The sequence below is a fragment of the Felis catus genome, chromosome B4, assembly GCF_018350175.1.
Source record: "Felis catus isolate Fca126 chromosome B4, F.catus_Fca126_mat1.0, whole genome shotgun sequence".
In the NCBI taxonomy this organism is placed as follows: Eukaryota; Metazoa; Chordata; class Mammalia; order Carnivora; family Felidae; genus Felis; species Felis catus.
This window is the reverse complement of record NC_058374.1, coordinates 118,405,921-118,426,258: the sequence shown is the minus strand read 5'-3', so window position 1 is coordinate 118,426,258 and position 20,338 is coordinate 118,405,921. Positions and strand designations below refer to the sequence as shown.

General features: G+C 38.9%; 2 long non-coding RNA genes across 2 annotated transcripts in view; both read right to left on the bottom strand.

Moving 5' to 3' along the window:
- Positions 1 to 7,536, bottom strand: part of LOC109501733 — an 84,934-nt gene extending 77,398 nt beyond the window's left edge. The window contains exon 1 of the long non-coding RNA XR_006600993.1: positions 5,581 to 7,536. This is a non-coding gene — a long non-coding RNA (uncharacterized LOC109501733). The remainder of the gene's footprint in view (positions 1 to 5,580) is intronic.
- A 48-nt stretch (positions 7,537 to 7,584) lies between these two features.
- LOC123386695 lies at positions 7,585 to 19,988 on the bottom strand. Its single transcript, XR_006600991.1, has 3 exons — positions 19,346 to 19,988; positions 18,875 to 19,021; positions 7,585 to 16,432 (listed from the first exon to the last, which is right to left on the bottom strand). It is a non-coding gene; the product is annotated as an uncharacterized LOC123386695 (long non-coding RNA).
- Between the last annotated feature and the right edge of the window lie 350 nt (positions 19,989 to 20,338).

Here is a 20,338-nt window from a genome sequence, read left to right as displayed (position 1 = left end):
AAAGAAAAGAAAGAAAAGAAAAGAAAAGAAAAGAAAAGAAAAGAAAAGAAAAGAAAAGAAAAGAAAAGATGCCTGTATCATGAAGCAGGCATTTGGTCATGGTGAAAGTGTGTGATAAATTATCATCCCTGCACTTCCCTCAAGAAACTTGCAACTGTACAAGCAATAACTTCAGATATAGAAAATATCTTAAAAAGTATTAATCTTTTGTAATCTTTGAAGAATTCACGTATTTGTCTCTGATTATAAAATTGTACTCACTAAGGAAGGAAGCATTCATTTTCATGTCCATGACTTTAACAATCAAAATAAAAGAGTTCCGAGTTAAATGAGGAGTTGGCAAAGTATGACAGTGGGCCAAATCCAGCCTGCCACCTGTTTGTGTAAATAATTTCTTTGGGACACAGTCACGCTCATCTGTTTATGTATTATCTGTGCCTGCTTTTGAGCTATAAGAGAAGAGGTGAGCAGACACAAGAGAGAATGTATTAAGTGAAATCAGAAGGTGTACTTAAAAAAAACAAAGTATCTATTTGTCCTCCATTTTGGCATGTTCTCTTTGGAAATCTATTTCTGTAGGATATTCTAAGAGTGATTTCTTAAGGAATGTGTGTGTTCCCTCTCTGATCCTAGGAAGAACAAAAAGAGATCGTGAATAAACAGTACTGTAAAGCACAGGAAGAAGGAATATAAACTAGAAATGGAGGGACTTTACAAACAACGTTTTTAAATCTGAACTTGGCCACCACTTTATTCGCACCTATATAGGTCAAGTAATGAAATTTGAATGTGTGTAGGTGGGCACAGAAGAAAAGACTTGAATTAAGTGATTAGGAAAATAATGGAGCTTATTTAACCAGTCTTTGAAACTGTTTATAATATCGGGAGAACTGCCCCCAATTCCTGAATGTCTCTTCCTGAAGAGAATCTGTCCAAAAAAAAAAAAAAAATTGCTTAAGCTAAATTTTTGCAAAACATTTGCATGGAGGGAGCTACATAGTGTGCTGCCAAAGATGCTCCAATTTAATTATGCCCAGCAAGTTGGCTAGCTTGTTTGGCACTTCATTAACAAAAAATAAACCTCACTCTTTTTCCTGAGAAAATAGCATTTATAGTATTTTTGGGGACAGCAAAGTTCAGTGTGCTACTTCTTGGTATGAAAAAAAGTGTATGTGGATAAATAAAGCTTTAAAATTTTTCCTCTGGCATGGTAACTGACTATCCTGTAAAATCAATGTTTTAGACATGTGAGTGAGTGAATGAAGGTCATATAAAATTTATCTTTAAATGTTTTAAAAATCACAGAGAAGCAATGTCACAAAGCAGTAAGAGCCTAGATCTGGAAACTGAGAAAATAGATTCTTGCGACCCTTCTAAACGAACAGGGGTGTTCCATGCAAGCCAATAAGTTAGTCTTTTTCTTTCTTTCTTTTGTTTTTTTTTTTTTTTTTTTTTGGAGGGGGGAGCGGTGGGGGGAGGGGAAGAGGGAGAGGGAGAAAGAGAATCTTAAGGGAGCATGGAGCCCCACATGGGGCTGAGCCGACTGAGCCACCCAGGTGCCCCAACTTCATCTTTTTCAATTTTAGCTTGTTTTGGCAGTAAAATGTAGGTAAAGTGTGGATGTTGGGAGAGAAGGTAAAATAAAGATACTTGTATATTTGTGACTTAGGTTACTGCTGGCTAAAGAATGAAAGGTAAAATTAAATTAAAGGTAAATTATATACATATAACTCCTTACATGAAGAGCTCCCTGACTCGAAATCAGCAGAGGAACAGAGATCTTTCCAATACTTACCAAGTTCTCATCCAAAGAAGTCAGTCTGAATTTAGTTGAAAGAAATCAGTTGCTAACAAGTTGTTCACAACAGTCAATGGACTGTAGAGCTCACACAAACACAAACTAGAATATGATGTAGCTCGTGCCATGACTGGAATATGCTCAGGGCATGGGTAAGGATAGTTGAGGTGGAGGGTGAGAAAACACACAAAAGAAGGATTCTTAGAAGAGGTGACACATTTGTGTTTAGTAAAAGAGACCTAGGAGTGGGCCAGGACAGAGGATAGAGAAGTGACTTAAAGGCAAATGAGACAGAAAAAGCCAAGCAATGGTAGGGTTCATAGGCAGAATTCCCAGCTGTTGTCTGTGCCTGGAAAGCAAAGTTTAAAACAGGAAATTGTTAGAGATAAGATGAGCGGGGCAGGATGTAGTGTTTTTTAGGCTAGAATTTAAGTTGGGACTATTTTGGATTTTATCCAGCAGGGCAAGAAAACACACCCGTGTTTTAAGCTTGCAAGAGGCAGGTCTGCCTTGGGATGGATATGTCAGGGGGACTTGATGGTGATAAGGCTGATGGAAGAAAGGCCATTTAAATAATGCAGATGCCCAAGAAAAAGAGAAATCATAGCCAAATAGCAGCCGTTCTGAACTACACCAGTGGTAGTAATGATGGGCATTACAGACGAATGCAAGAAGTATTTACGATGGAAGACGAGCCAGTCCTGGCAATGGGTTGGACACTGAAGATAACAACAGTGGTGAAAAGGAAACCAAAAATGAGTCTCAGGGGTCTAGTCCAGGTGAACGCGTGGATGTGGTTCCCCAATATGATGTAGAACGAGCACAGAATGAGAGACCAGGTTAAGGGGGGCCATGATAAGATCAGTTTACACATTAAACTGGAGAGTGCCTGATGGATACAGCAGACAGTTGTATATTTGGAAAAAAAAAAGGTATTTGAACTACAAATAAAATTATGAGTAACTGCAAATCTTGAAAGTCGATGAGAATACGGGAGGGGAGCAATGGGCTGAGGAAGAACCCTGGGGAAGAAGGAGGAAGAAGAGACAGTCACAAAAGAGACGGGGAAGGAACAACCAGAGAAACTTTAATAAGGAGAGAGTGATCCATCAGTCCAAATGTGCAGAGAGATCCAGGAAAGGCTCAAAACACCCACTTGGTTGAGCAATTTAGGAACCATGAGTTGAGTTGTGAACTGAGAGCAGGTGCCAGATGCTGGGGACTGCAAAGTGGAGACAAGGAAATGCACAAAATACATATACATCAAATTTTCAAGTGGTTAGAATGAGATGGGGAGAGAGATATTGGAATGAAGATGGACAGGAACCAGGACAAGGGGAGGAAACTTAAAACAGGAGCAACACAGGGATACACTTGAACTAATGAACTGTGCTGTGCTAAAGAATGAAACTGCTAACCCAGCCCTGAACTGCTGTTCTGAACTGCTAACCCAGCCCACAGCAAACTCAGCCGTGGCTCCATCAGTGGCTGTTCCACCCTCCTATCCTCTTCTACTTACGCTTTCTGTTATACCACATTCCCAGCTGAGAAACCTCTTGGGCAATTTGCCCTGGTCCCAGGATTTAAAAAAAAACAAACCTCTTTAACTCCTATTTAAGCCCTGTCATTACCAGAGCGCTTATATGGTACTTTGTCGTAATGCTGTTGAGACAGATGTGCAGGTACCTTATGAGATATCACACGTGAAATCTGATTTGTTGGTGGATGGCAATTATATGTGCAGTTAGCTTTCTACAGCACAGAAATTCCTACACTGGAAAGGGACAGCACAGCATAGTTAAAAGAGGGTCATCTGGATATGAATAGATGTGAGCTTTTCCTGGCTCTGTCACTACGTAGGCCTGTGACCTTCTAAACAAGCTCCTTCTCCAAGTTCAGCCTCTCTTGTAACTTTGAACTGAGGTGCTTCCACTTAATGGTTTCCTCTTCTAGAATTTCCAGCCAAAAGACAACTATGACCGACACTTCTGTTATATTTTGTAAGATTTAGGGAATTAAATCAAAATACGGTTTGTAGACACTGAAGCAAATATTGAGCAGTACTGAGGTCATAAAATTACGGCATACTTCTTGGGAGAGAAACACCTACTGATAATAATTAGAACAGAGAGCTACACACATAGCTTTTTCTTTTTCCAAATGAAAAGCTCATTTGAATCTCACAATATTTTTCTTCCCTTTCAAAGTCCAGTAACAAGTGTTTGATGACAAATCAAAGCAGGATTGTTCCAGTCACAGTACACATGCCAGTGTCTCCAAAAGCAAAGTCAGGATGACAGTTTCTGGAGACAAATGATTCATTTCTGTTTCTGCTCTATTCACTAGAAGAACATAACTACAGTCAAGATTCAATCCGAGGTTCAGTAATACAAAGACAGCAGTTTCTCTGTAGTGTCTCCCTAGACAATGGGGAATAAAATGATCTCAAAGAACTCTAGTGGGTGGGGACTAGGAAATTAAAAAAATGCTTTTAGTTTAATATAAATTTAACTAATACATATTTTGTGATCCCGGAGATAAAATGGAGTAAGTCATAGTGCAAAGAAATAATCTTATTCTCTTTCTTCTTCTTTCCAGAGACAGAAGGAAAAAAAAAAAAACACAAAAACATAACAATAGGTATGCCTGGTCCTTTTTCTAGGATTTGCTGGGATCCTGTCTATCTTTGGACTTGCTCTATCCATCATTTCTCCATCAGAGAAGAAGCAAGACCTTCAAACTGTTTGTCCCTTTCCATCCTTTACTGTTTCGGAGCCCTCCTTCTTTGATGTTGGGTTTTGTGGATGTAATTGTTATTCTGTTTGATTATATCCTCCGTCACTACCACGTTACCCTCATTTTTACATGGTGTCCTCAGTGTTAGTCCAGGGCTTGGTGATCCCTCACCTGGATGACTGTGGCCTCTTTCAGCGGGTCCTCTGATTTCTCAACTTAAGACTCTTCATCTGCCTTTGTGCCGCTTCCACATGCCCTGAATAAGCCTACTGTCAATACACAGCAGAACCACCAGGGCTGTTTCCCATGCTTTTCCATGGACCTCATGTCTTCCAATTCCTCCTTAGGTTTCCACGTTGACATTTCATCTGGGAGGTTTCCCCAGCCTCACAGCCCACATGGGCACCTCACCCTGCCCTATCTGCTTTGCCTCCGCACCCTTTCCAGCCTGCCATATTCTTCTCCACCCTTTCCAGTCTGCCATATTCTTCTCCAGCATGTCATCTTGATGCCTACATTGTCCAGCCATGTTTCTTCCATTTCTCAGCCTTCTCCCAAAGTGTGCCCTCATGTGTGATGATGCCTTCTCCATACTTCCCTCAGCAACGCCTGGCTCTAGCTTTCTGTCAGGACTCTGCTTTTGCTGGCAAAATCTGGAGAGCAAACGTGCCTTAGTAGCAATTTCTCAAACACACACTATTCTCTAGGCCATCCCTTTTTAACCCTAAAATCACCCTATTTGCATATTCCATGTCTTCGTGACTTTAGTAGTATTTTCTCACTCCGAATCGTTGTTATATTTATATTTTCTTTATTAGAATTTAAACTCCCCAAGTATAGGCATTATATAGCTCTAAAGCAACCTTTTGAGGATTGTCCAGTCACGACTTAAAAATGATTTTAATCGTGACAATAAGATAGAAAGTATTATGCGAATTTTCCTGTTTTTCCACGAGGACATAAATGAACAAATCGTCTTGGTAACCACATAGCTTGGCTCTATCAGCTCCCCAGTGGGCCTTGAAAGCACTAAGCCTGTTTCTTACCTTGCTTTCTGTCCTGTGGAGCTAATCCAACCACAGACTTGCCTTTGAAGTCAACTGGAACATCATGCATGGGTGAGCTCCAGAGAGCACACAAAAGCAAAAAAAGAAAACTGACATGTTATTCTTAACCAAAGGGACTGTGCTATTTCCGTGTTTCCGTACACACTTAGGCGTCCCACAGATTTCAAGAGCCTGCAGATGAAGTAGGAGAAGAAGCTGAAGTTAGCAGGGTCTTGTGAATGGGGAATGGGCAGGAGATGAAGCACAACAGAATCAAAGTTTTAAATTCCTAGGAAATAACTCTCCTTTTTTCTTTATCAAGAGCCATACAAATCACAAATATAAAATTCTTCAAGGCTATAAAACTCCTCCTTGAGAATGTCAAACTCTTCTGGAAATGGCATCCACTCTTCATCTAAGGCATAACAATTGCCTCGTAGGCTAGTATTCAATTCCATGCAACAGCCATTTATCCAGAATCGTTACTGAAAAGGAACTGTGCTCATCAAGATGAGAGCATCATCACTATCTTCAAGAAGAAAAATATAAAGCAGTTCTCATAGCATATAGCTCTCCACGGCCACTTACAAAGAACACTCTCAAACAGCAACGGTCTGCAATGCAGCAACATGGTGAAATATAAAATACAGCTTTAATACTGCTTCTCATAGTCAAGGGCTTAAAACTATAAGATGTTTAGAAATGAACTAAATTTATTATGTACGTACCTTTTGACCCTGCAAGTCCTTTCTTAAAAAGAAATTCTACGGAAATAAAAGAACCAACAAGAGGTCCCACTACTTAGCACCAATGTGTATTTTGGAGTGGATTTGCTTTACCTCTCTAAGCCTCAGTGTGGTAATTTGTAAACCATGAATAATAACAGTATTTGCCTTATAGCCCATGTGGGTCTGATGCCTGGCATGTGGGAAATGTTCAAGAAGTGTTAGTAAGGTGAGTATTAGAATCCCTATTTTGCAGAGGAAAAAAACTGTTTCAAAGATGCTAAACAATTGGTCGTAATAGCAACGTTTGGATTTGAATCTAATTTGGTTTGATTCCAAAGATTATCTCCTCCCTGCCTCAAAGGTTGCTGCTTAATTTAGGGCCCTAGAGTGAACAAGAACAGGAGACATCAACTGAGAAAATGCTCCAACTGCCATCTGGATGATCCTTTAAGGAGGTCTGAGTTCTTATCACCCTGTCTTCAAAGTGTGTGCTCAGATATTAGAATATTAGACTTTCGAAAAACATCCGAGACCCTCAAATCACAGGACGTTAAGCTCAAACATAACAATGACATGACCAGTTGATGTAGCCTAAAAAATGAAGACGAACCTGAAAAGCTAACGGTCAATTATTGACAAGATATGGATTCACCATAGGTGTGAGAAAAATGCTCTGTGCTCCTGGCCATTGACACAGCACTGTAATATTGATTTCATATTTAAATATTTCAAGATGAAGCACAGGAATTTGTATTTGCCATCAGAAGCATTATTAATCAAAATACTCTGGGGTAAGGACTTGGATGACAAAAAGCAAATTATACCAACGTTAAGTTGTCATGTATGAACACCCTCGAGAGGTGCCAGAAAGGTGTCATCCCCAGAAAGAGCAAACAAGGAAAGGATGTCTATGCTGAACCATACTTAGAGGTAAATCAAATTTTAAGAAGACAGTGGACATTATGATCTAGGAAGCGAAACTGAGAATAGATGAATCCATAATTCAACAAAAACTTGATCTCTTTGTTTCTAAACGCTGTCTTTCATCCCTTCTGATTCACAGATTTAACCATATATTGTGTTCCCCAATACAGAATGCTTTTGCCTTCTCAAGTTTTTTTGTTGGTTTCATTTTTTCTTCAAATGGTGTGAGTCTAAATGTGTAGTTTTTTTTTAATGTTTATTTTATTTTTGAGACAGAGAGAGACAGAGCATGAGCGGGGGAGGGGCAGAGAGAGAGAGAGAGAGAGAGAGACAGACAGAATCCAACTCAGGCTCCAAGCCATCAGCACAGAGCCTGACGAGGGGCTCGAACTCCTCAACTGCGAGATCATGACCTGAGTCGAAGTTGAACGCTCAACCGACTGAGCTGCCCAGGCATCCCTAATGTATAGTTTTAAAGGTAGAGATTGATAGGAGGTATGTATCTAAGTTTATAAACTTCATGTTCCAAATCACCTGCTGGGGGAGGTAGGAAAAATATAACTGAAGAATTTCTCAGACATACTTTCTTTACATTTCATGGAGTCTGAAAATGTCTTCTGCAAATGGCTATCAAAAATGAAATACAGCTTAGAGTAGACAGCAGTGAAAGGACTTCCTTATTTGGGGACACCAAAGGCATTCACAAGTCACAGAGAGAAGGTGCATAGTGTCTTTGCTCTCCTTATCTGTTTAGACGGATGGTGGATCCTGCTTCTCAAAGACACTGAGAACCCAGAGCTGCCACTTTTTAGACAGGAAGCTGCTCTCTATTTTCTGAGTGGGGATCATTAAGTATCCTTCTGTCTGAGTCTCCCTATGATGCACCTAGTACAAGTCCATTCATAATAGGAGACTCGGGAGAATGAGTCCTTTGCTGCACCCTCCCCCTGGTCCCTTAATATGAGGGCATCTGTCCTCCTGGTTTATCAAATGCTATATACACTGTCCACAGGCGATGTCTCCTAGGACTGGGGTGCTCATTTGTCTCCAATTCTTCCCTTCCCTCAGAAGAGAGGGCAGAAACGCTCAAGGCTCTTTTCTCTATGTCTATAAACTCCACAAGATCAAAAGTAAGAATAATTGGATTATTACTGGGCTTTTCAATATGGAGGTCTTAACATAACTAAGGGCAACAACTTCAAGGTTTGTAAATTAAAGTTTAACAATTTTTTGGCTAGCTGATCTTTGGCTGCCCTGGTAAATGGCAAGTACCTACATCCAAAGTTGCTTTTCCTGAAAATCCTCAAATTTTATAATTGTGGTAAGGACGAATAAGGAACAAATCTGAAAGCTCTTTGCTTAATGTTAGGTGTTGCTTGGCCCAGTGTTTTCAGCCATGTGGGTGAGTGGTGTAATATTTCTGCCAGGGAACAAAGTCCGGGCAGGGCTTTACACACCTAAGGATACTGTTAAATACAGCTTTGAAAAATTTTCCATTGCCTAGAATATGTTAGGCTGTCTTCTCAAGACAGCAAGGAAGTTGAAGTATTTCAAAAAACATTTCAATTTTCGTTTGGGTCCAAATTTTAAAAGACTATCATGATGTACAATTGAGGCAATGGTAAATAAACTCCACCCCCACCCACCCACACACACATTGTTTATTATAAACCTTCAATAAAGTATTTGCAAGTTTTGGACCGTTCATAACTAACCCTGTGACATGGTTAATTTTTTTTAAGTCTTCTTGAAACGAAAATCTTTTCGCTGATGAAATAAATTGAAAATTATAAAATCCATTTTCAAGAACTAGCCTTTATTCTGAACATACTCATTACTGTTCTCACAACAAATAATCTGAAACAATGTTGTGAGCCAAAAAGCTACATTTGATTGTTAATACTGCTTTCTACCTGTGAGGGAATAGCTTCTCTCTTCACAGAACTGAAGTATGATTGCTATAAGTAATTTTATTATATTATCCAATTAATTCTTGAAAGTTCTTTTTCTCTCTCCAATTATATGATAGTTGATGAGGGAAACATCATATTTTTGCCTGTTGTAAAATCCTCAGTGCCTTTAGCAACACTGGTCAGACAAGATAATTAAGGGGGAAAAAAGCCAACTGAATAATTGAGTAAATAAATGATTTGAAGTCTCTCCCAATTTATGACAATAATCATGATTACTAAGTAAAAACAATACCATTTTAGTTAGAAAGGTCTCACACTGTACCAACTTCATTTCAGCTTAGAATGAAAACAATAAAGCCCCCAAACTACACAGAAATTCTGAACTCTTTAAAATATCATATTCTGTGGTAAAGATGAGAAATTCTTTGTCCTATGTACTAACATCTCTTATTATCCTTACCCAGCCAAAAAAATAAATACTATCGAAGAGATAATTGACAGAAGGAAGTTTAAAATACTCATAAATATCAGAAATCCAATGAGTAACAGTGACTTGAAGCAGGTTAGTCTGGATCGCATTGCACTACACTGAATTAGCAGAATTAAAGTACAATGAGGACTAAGTTCTGGATTCAAACCCTTCCAGCACTTTGAAAGCACCAGGATTAAAAAAATAGACCTTAGTCTTTAAGATGATATGCTGCCTGTTTAGACAGACAATCCTATTCTTACACCATTTTCCTATTAGTCAAAGCTATTTCTCTGGACTGATTATAAGCACAGCATCTGATGGGAAGCAATGGGTATTTCCTGTTTCCATTAAGTAAGTACCCACTTCCTAGGTGACTTCCTCGTCACTGGGAAGTTATACCATTTTTGTCATTTATTAAAAAATTAAAATTAAAAGTTGCTAAAGTGAAACTATTTTTGTAAATGTCACCAAAGGGAATTTATTTTAAAGATCAACAGCCTCATCATGCCTAAAAATGGAAGAGTATCATTCATGCGTCACAGCCTTTCACATGTTACGTCCACAGTGAGCCAACAAACCAGAGCACTCAAGGAACTTAAAAAAAAAAGATCTTTTGACCAAAATGGGTTTTTAATTTTGCATTGTTAAAATACCTTCTTTTCGTTTGGACATTCAAATTGATAGACCACGTCCCCCAATTTGCATGACAAGAATTTGGGAGGGAGCCAAAGGTTTTATTTTTGCAGTGACAAAACAAACAGTCAATTCAGAGAAAACAGAGTCTTCAACCAACTCAACGGATTATGACTGCATGGAGAAAATTGGCTGATTAAATATTTCCCTCTCCAACTGCATGTGGTGTGTTCTTATGGCAAATCACAGGGGCTAAATATTGTTCGCCATTGTGCACCCAGGTGGCAGCGAGATACCAACAATTACACACTATAGCTAAGTGCCAAGGTTCATGCCTGAAATTAGTGTCAAAATGAAAGGACCATGGAAAGTCAGGGTTAAGGGGGAGACGAGCTCATCCTCAGCATTTTACTGACATCAATACGGCATGTGATAAGCACTTGGAGCACATTTTCGTTTTTGGAACTCTCATGGGCTGTTCAACTGCTACTACTACAAATACAGACTGTGGAAATATTCCTTGTTTCCTAAAAGCAGGATGTAGCTCAAAGCCTCATGGAGAAAGCTTTATCCTCACTTACCTCAACTAGCAAGTAGGGATTTCCAAAGAATGGGGCTGCTTCAACAGAGTACTCCCATAAAAGTAGAGGGTACACACAGGCTATCATGTTTCCTGGTTCAAGGTGCAGCCTTTCTACCTTACTTTACCCAGGGAGATTAATACACGGTACAAATACATTATGTATTAGTGATCCATCCTTGAAGTAAGCCCTACAAGTCATAACTATGTATACAAGCCATGGCTCTTATAGTGAGTCCGTAAAATAACTCCATAGCAAAGGTCATGTATAGTAGTTGCTTTAAGAAATATCTACCTGGATTTTCCTATGAAATAAAATTTCTACCTTAAGCACTCGCTTTGAGAACCCACACAAAATACAGACATATATATTTTTCTAGAGATTTCAAGGCTATGCTTTTGAATACAATGGAGGAAAAACATAAATAAAATTAATCACAAGAGTTGCTTGTTGGTAGAGGGGACATTGCATTAGGATTTTGAATACTGAACTTAGCTTTTATTGAGAAAAAAATCTGACATAAAGTATTAACCAATAAAACTTTATGTGGTTAAGAGGAAGTCTCTTGGGGGGGGGGGAAGGTGGCCAGCAATTTCTGTGATACTAAATAATGTCCCAAGGGATAGAGAAATAATCATACACAGCATAAAACAACACAACCAACTTAGAGTCCCCTGTACCGTGGGCCTGAATAGTGATGATAAGCATACACAAACATAACACAATTGCCCTTGCTCTTAGAAACACCAGAAAGTTCATTCCATATCTAAAGTATTAATGTTGATAAGAGGGACAGTTTATTCCTGGAAAAGGCAAAAACATACATGCAAGTGTGTGTCTTTCATGATTTTGCATATCTATGCATTCCTTAATGGGCTCTCTGACACCAATTAAGTATTTAAAGATCTTTCAAGGCCTGGGGCTATCAATTTAGGAATATTATTTTCTCTTTCCCTGCTAACTTTCCTCCTATTGTCAGTCTCTCCTTCCTTTGTGCTGCTCTTCTCCCCTTCCCAGCCTCAAATGTACATTAACTGCATATTCTATACCAGGCACTGTGCTAGACTGGGGGGCTCTTGTTTCCAAGCTTTCCAGTCCTTTTCCTCTTCTATTTTCTTCTCTTATTTTACTGCTAGTTCCCTGAACTCTTTGCTAACACGTCAGCTGGGCACATGTACAAGTACTAAAGCAGCCAGGACATAGGAAACACGTGAAATGTTACCTAGCCTCACATCTCTTTAGTTGTTGCAAATGCCATGTGTCAAATGATCAATGCAGATGAAACAACTTTAGGATTTCGTTTCTAAGACGCACTTCGTTGGCACCGTGGGCTTTGACCCAGACGCAGAAGGATGGGAAGTGTTGGGAAAGCAGTGGCAAAAGTGTTTCGGGGCAGCAATGGTGGGAGGAAACACAAGGTAAACTTCGCGGAGGCAAGGAGCAGACCGGTCTTCCGGGTTAGCAAATTCCTCTTTTGAAATCTGTAAATAATGCAGTTGGAAAGAAAGACTGAAGCCAAATAGTGAGAGGTCTAAAGAAGGTTTGAAATTCAAATGTTTTATGCTATTGGTTCTGGGGAATCCATAGATGCAAAGGGAAATAACATAATGAATGTATCAAGTGACTACGTGCTCCTATTCTAAGGGCAGAGGCTTGCCTGTTCTAGCCACTGCTTTATTCTAAACATGTTGAGCAGGCCTAGGACATCATCAAAGCTCGATAACATCGGCTGAATGACTGGAAGGATGAATAGAATCTGAAACGGTTGGATTTTAAGTCATCTCAGCTGCTTGCAAGCTCTGTGACCTCGAGGGAGTTAACTTCGCAAAACCTCAGTTTCCTCTTCTACAAGCAAGGATAGTGACACTACCTTTCTCATAATGTAATTGAAGGATTAAACAAGAATACAAAAGTAAAGGATTTAGTACCTTGACTGGCATATAGAAAATAAATGTTAACCATTAACAATTAGAATTAGAGGTCCCTGGACATAGTATGAGCAGCATTAGAAGGAAGCAAATGTAACAAACCCATTTAGTATTTGCTGCATCATGGGCCTAGCTACTGAGGGGGGAAGGATGCATTTGGACACTTCTAAATACGCATCGACAAGATAACTTCTTAAAACATATTCTGACTGCTTTGCCAATATATTCTTCTAAATTGGTATATATGCAGAGAATATATTTTAAGCCATTTAAAGAACAGATCATTGAAGAACAAGTTCCAAAATGATATGGATTGTGATGTGATTAGCTGATAGGGTATGACTAACTGGCGAGACTCCTATAATCTGCAAAACCAGGCAAATAATGACTGTTGAATTAATGGTGAATATTAAATTAAGAGCCACAAGAATAGTGTCTGGCACAAGGCAGGCACTGAATAAATGTTTATGGAATGAATGAATGAATATTTTCTAAATCCTTATGAGAGAACATTTTAAAAATAATTTATTTGGTTTCCCGGTTTCAAATTTCTAGCAAATCAAATTTGTCTTCAAACATATTCTGAAAATCCAGTATTGTTGAAGATGCCTGCAGTAAACTATGTTAAAACCCTTGGGATTTTGATAATTAACTGTACACCATATGTTCCTGACCATGGTGTGCTTGCTACCTTGTCTTTCTTTCTCTAAGGAAATTCTTAGCCTTATGGTATATTTCAGTCTGCAGTTGAACTGTGAATTCAATCGTCAGAAAAATACAGGAATTTCAAAGATTTATAGATCACAAGTACGTTGTGCTTAAATAATGCCAGGCAACATTAAGAACATAAATTATGGCTCAGAGATGTTATTAAAAATGTAAAACAGTTCTGTTCACTATAGGGTGTAGGATCATAAAGTCTACCAACTTTAGAGAATCTCAGGGATTATGATTCTATATGAGCCATCTCCTGATGAAAAAAAAATTATAAATACCATTAAGCAAGCTACAATTTTCACATTTTAAAATCTGAACAAATTTTTTAACGCTTCGATTAATTATTAGTGAGTGAGAGAGTGTGTAATTAAGATTTTTAGCATAGCTTGTATTTTCTTAAATCATTCTGGTACTCTTTAAACAAAAGAATCTGACTGATGGTAATGCAAATTAAAATCTGCTGTTGGATCACAGAGGTGATTAAACACAACATACCAGTAGATAAAACTTTACAATGTATCCTTGCCAACATCTCAGAAGAGTAACCTAGAGTGACACCTTCACTCTATCCAAGAGGGTCCCACCCCTGCCAGTTTTTCTCATACTAAGTTTCCTAGATGATGCTCAGTGAAAATCTGAGACTTGCCACTTGGTGGAAAATAAGGTAAGGTAGCTTGAAGGAAAGATTTTATTGAATTATGCAAGTAACTTGCTACCACTGGGAAACTCTAGATCCCAATATGAGGCCCTTGCACAACATCCCAAAGGCAACTCAAATCTTTCAGCACTCGATACACAATTTCTAATGAAACAAGCTTCTCCCGCCCAAACACAGACGAATAGGTCACACAAATAGCTTCAAAGTCAATATAATTGTCTAGATGACAGATAAGAATAATGGCATACCAAAAAAGACAAAACCCTGAATTATAGTAGGCAGAAAGAAACTAAGAGTAACTAATTTCTCCGCAACACTGGTATCTGGAAGGCAGTATGAAGTGCAAAAAGAAAGCAAACTTGGGGAAATCTAGTAAACATATTAAGAGAGGAGAATAAGCAGATAGTAGAGCTTCATTTTGCTTCTATAAAAAATTGCATGGATGGAGTGTTAACTCGGCAATAATGTAATATTCTGACTGTAAATATTCACTACAATCAAGTTAAATTGCATACAAATTTTTCTAATTAGTGTTTAGAACAACGCAGTTTGGAGGCTAATGGCTTTGTGTAACTTGCACAGAAAAACCGATTTAAGATTTTTATTCTGACTTACGTGAAAATTGATCTAAGATGTCACAACTCCAGTTCCCAAAAGATTTGATTCTTTAAAAGCTACATGATTAACTTTACTTGTGTCTACATCTCCTGAAAGAATTGAGGTGCTAAGGTGTTCCTGGTAACATTAGCTGGAATTACAGTAAGTTTACATACATGCATTGACCTGTTCAATATAGACAGATATAATGACTGCATATTTACATACATATATTTGATATTAGTCTGTTTTTAAAATTTAAAAGTACCTGACATCTGGGAGATGCCAAGTCAATTTTGTGATAGCGCATAATATTTATTCTGTCTTCTCAGCCTTCTCCTGACTTGTCTCATTGTTTTCCCTCTTTATACCACAAACTATCATTTGTCATATTCCTCCCTTTAAGATACACCTAATTCTTGTAAGGAAGTACCAAATTAAAATAGGAGGAATCTGGAAATACTCACTGTTTTATCTCAAGAGTTCAATGCGGTTGCTTCAGCTGAGATAAATGCATGAAGACTTTTCTGAAATAACTTTTACATAAGGATAGAATGATTTCTACATAAGAAACAATTACCAGCCAACATTATTATCACCAGAAAATTGTAAGCTAGAATGAGCAATAAAAACATTGTATTTGGAATGAGATATTAGAGAATAGCTATTAAAATATTTTACTCAATTTCTATTATTCCTTAAAATGAAAGTCATCAAAATGTCATTATAGGCCTTTTCCCCAGATTCTTCAGAGATGGAATTTAATCATTTCAGGAAATTGAGCGCTATCCAACATTCACTTAAATCCTTTGAAATAACAGCAAAGCAAAGCACAATGTAAAATTTATAAGACATTTTATATTAAAATATGTTCACATACACACAGAGATACATACCACATACTGGGAAATATTTGCCTTCGGATACCTAGAATTAAACATTTCTCGTGAAATTAGCCACTCATATAAAGTATTACCTTCAAGAAGACCTGAAGTGAGAAACCCAAGTTAAGGAGCCCCAATTGGGCTCTGCAAAACCCAAGTCTTCATAAAGCACTAAAAAAAAGAAAAAAAATACCTCCAAAAATCCAGTTTTTGAAAATGACTTCCAGCCACAATGGTTACCTGTCCCACAGAGCACAGAACTTTTAACTGCTGCTCAACGAAAAAGAGCTGGACAGTTGAAGAAGCTCAATTAACACTAATAAAGGCGTCCTTATGCCTTCTTTCTGAAAACTAGTGCTCTTTGAGGAATTTTCAGGCTGACAGAAGACCTTCGACATCACCCAATCCCTGTGCTTATTTACCAGTCCTAGGAATAAAACCTACATAAAATAAAGATCGTTTTTATTGATCCCCCAAAGGATAATGTCCTCTAAAAAACAAAAACCTGCTGTTTTTCAAGGCTGACAGGAAACATACGAAGCACCTGATTGCATTTTGCTAACAAAAGCTAGACAATCCTTAGAAAATGACTAACGATAAAATTCCCTAATACTCTCTTCTTTAAACCTCTTATGGCTAGAAAGAATGGCGCAAATCTTAGTTTTATTTAGAAAGCGGCTTTCTAATGCTACTGGCAAGAAGTACATGGAATGGCTTGAAAATTGCACTTTAAAAAATGTTTAATTTTTTACCTTCCCATTGGAGGAGGATGCCACTTCTTATGGACCTCGTTTTTCCTGAAGATACTCAGCGCTGGCTGATTTAGGATAAAAACCATTAGCATGTTACTATTAAAAGAAAAAACCACCCTACAAAGCTGCAATCTCTCAGAGGGAAGCGGACGGCGCTTATAAGCAATAAGTGCCTGGTTCTGGTAGCTGTTTTGTCAGCATCATCTTATTAGCGGACTGTATGCTCCCTGCAGCATCAATTAAGCACTTTTTAAGGGAGCGGGAAATGCAGGAGGGCTCATCTGCTAAGCACGGCTGTATACTCCACAACCCCTTAATCAGCGCGGCTCCTTTCTTAACAAGGTTCTAGAATGCAAGCACATCCAGGGACCATTAAGGAGCACACAAGCAGAACATCCCTGGGAGTCGCCAGTATTGGATACAACTTTCCCTCAAAGAACCAGCCCGAGACTGAAGGCAGCAGAGCCGCACCACATCTGCCCATTTATGCCTCAGCGCAGGGCGCTTGCAGAGCAGAGGCCCACCCCATCCCCATCAGGGACTCCGCCTGACTTCCGAGGGCCCCCGGCCGAATCCAGGCGTCCGGAGAGGGCCTGTGTCTCAGGCGGCCCCAGCTAGGGAGAAAGTGAGGACACGGAAGGTTTGCCCTCTCATCCTCAATCCGCCTAAAGTGGTATCACCGAGTCACAAGTGAAAATGCTAATGCACAAGAAAATACGTGCCAATTTCCTCCACTTTGCTCCAAGTTTCAGAGGCCCCTCCGCAATAAAAGATAGCTGTTTGTGGAGGCTGCCTTGTTCCATACCATTAACTCAGAACAAAACATATTTTTAGTGGGACAGCGGTGTTTACTTGTAAGAACTGATGAATTGTTCGGCACCATTTATCACTTACAGACAAAGACATTCAGCCACAATTTTGGACATAAATCAAGGTGCATGCTCCTCAATAAAAAAAAAAAAAAAGAAAAAGAAAGGAAAGAAAGAAAGAAAGAAAGAAAGAAAGAAAGAAAGAAAGAAAGAAAGAAAGAAAGAAAGAAAGAAGACTGCCTAAGTCCCCAAAACCACAGAGATTGAGGTCAGACTGGCCATAGCAACCAAGAACAGGACTTGGGTCTCCAGAAGGACCTAGCAACCGATAAATGAGTTCAGATCTCTTTTCATCTCCACTGGTGTGAAAGCCAAAATTAAAAAGATTAGATCACCCTGCACCCATTACAAAAGGCGCCACAATGAAAAAGTCATTTCCAGCCTTTGAATCACATCAAATAAATAACATTCATCCTTGCTATAATGAACAACTTTCAAAGTAAATTGAATCTCCATAGTACTGCTTTCCCCGGCTGCACAGTATTTACATAACAATATATCACAGGAAGCTCAGAATGGGTCTTGTAAATGGGGAACTCAGATAAAAAGCATCTTTAGCCCCGATTACTGTATACTCAGACTGCTTTTCAGTCCCCTTCATTTAAACAATGTGTTGTATCAAGAACATAAACAATGTTTTTAAATTGTGGGAAATGAAAGTTTTCAGTACATTTTTAAATGTCTGGACTCACCCCTTCTGTGGGGCAATGAGAATGTAGAAATCACTTAACCTCCTAAATCCATGCCCGGGATTCATTTTTGTGACAAAGAATTCTCATCTATGGGTACACTTGCTTCTTTGTTCGTGCCAGCAGTTTTTCACCCTAAAAATCTCCTGAATTTTTATATATTACTTAAGATGAAAGCACACTCTTGCATATTTTTTAGCATGTGGTTCATTCATTATTTGTCATTTCCTCGAAAGTGTAAGGTATTCTCCACTGCCAGAACAATTATGTCTATCAAGTTTTAGCAATGCCTCCACACAATCTATTCCTCTTCTATAGCTAGTTTTGACAAAATGTCTCCAGGTCATTAAAAAAAAAAAATTAAGGACTAATATCTCCCAATACTTAGGTTTCCATAAACTATTGTACAATTGATACATTTCAAATGGAGTATGTTCCATTAAGACAGTTAAATCCACCTTAAACATATACCAGCTGTATCTTATCTTTTTTGTGTCAGCTCACGTAGACATTACTATTTGAACTCCACAGGGAATCTCATTAATTTTTAAAACTCTCTGACCTCAGTACAGTTGAGTATAAAAATAATTTCAAATTAAGAATGAAAGAGCATCACTTGAATTCTACACGGCCATATGCTCTACGTTGCACAAAACATTGCTAACTATCATCAAACAGAATTTTTTCCAGATACAAATTTAAACAGCATGATAAATGTCAGCAGACAGACATAAAAAGCAGCTCACCCGTCCGCCCAGCCCTGCTCACGCCTCACCTCCAACGATTCTCGTAACACAAAGCCCTGAGAACACAGGTTTGCAGGCAAGTGACAGCACAGATGATACCCTCGCGAAAATATTTTCCGACTGAGACTCGCTTTCTATCTCAACGTCTCTCTCAGCCACAAGCGTGCAAAAATGCAAGAATCGGGGCGTACTCGTTTTCTTACCTAAAACTTGTCCAAAGGGCGGTCCTTGGGTCCTTGTCATTGTTGTCACCTCCGGTGCCCCCTCTCGCCATCCTGGAAATTGGCTTCACTGTGTTTATCATTCTGTGCCTCAGTTACAGCTGTGGCACTCATCTGCCTGCATAGAACCTATGAGGGGAAATAAGGGAGGGAGAGAGAGAGGAAGAGAGTAAGAGAGAGGGAGGGAGTGGATGTGTGTGTGTGCTTGTGTGTGTGTGTATGTATGTGTGTGTGTGTGTGTGAGAGAGAGAGAGAGAGAGAGAGAGAGAGAGAGAGAGAGAGAGAGAGACGGAGAGGGAGAGAGAGACTGCTGACTTGAGACTAAGAACCTAAAACCTCCGGCCACGACAAGCCTGAATAAAAATGATCAAAGCTCTGTCCTTCATCAAGAGAGTAGACAGATATTTTTTTTCTCCTCCACTGAAAAGTGGAACTGTCATTGGGGATTCTCACCAGGAAAGCGCAGACAGAGGCAGACCTTCTCCAGAGTGTCAGTGCTGCCCAGCAGTCCGTGCAGAATACAGGTACCTATTGTTCCAGAGACAGATATGTAGCCAGCCAGTCAGACTCTGACAGATCTCAGCAAACCAGTGAGCCTGCCTTCATTTTAACTCCTTATTTACTAGCGCTTTTTGGTCAAATGCAAAAGGTCTTCTCATCACCCAGGAGAAATAAATGGAGATGATGCAGATGAACTCATGGCAGGAAGTAATGCTGTATCTTTTTACAAAGAGGGACTTTTCACTACTGTTATTGAAATGCTGAATTTGATGCAAATATCTTATTTTGTTGGGAGGAAATGAAACATTAGATTAAACCAGGACGACCTAGCCAGTAGAAGAAAATCTTGACATCCAAGATGAATAACAGCACAGCCAATTTTCAAAGGAAGGCAAAAACTGGGGTTATTCACAGCACCCTGAATATAAATATATATACTTCAGAACATGAGTGGTGTTACCTTAGCCAAAAGGTTCCAACCTTTTGCACAGGGGTGTGGCACATTGAATACATCCCGCTCAAAAAGCTAACCTGGTAGACCTCTGTTTTCCTAGGGGCTGGAGGGTTTTGAACTCTCTTTCTAGACTTTACTGCTTTCTCAGACACCCCCCCCCAAAAAAAAAAAAAAAAACATCTGCCTTCCCCAAACCTCACCAGTATTTAAATTATTAGTATTTAAATTATGTCTAAGGCAGTAACACAAAATTAAGGGAGCTCAGAGAAAAATAACTTGTTCTAAATTTTCCCTGATGAATTCTGAGATCCAGAGGGTATATTTGATGTTTAAATTCTTGGACCTTCCTGGATTACAGTGGGTTTCTAATTTTCACCTTTGTGTATTAATGAACTAATTTTCTCCTAAGGAGTGGTAGAAGGCAAAATGCTTTGCATCTGATTGTTTGGAACTATTAGAAGGCAGAGCATGGAAAAACAAAAGAAAAAGAA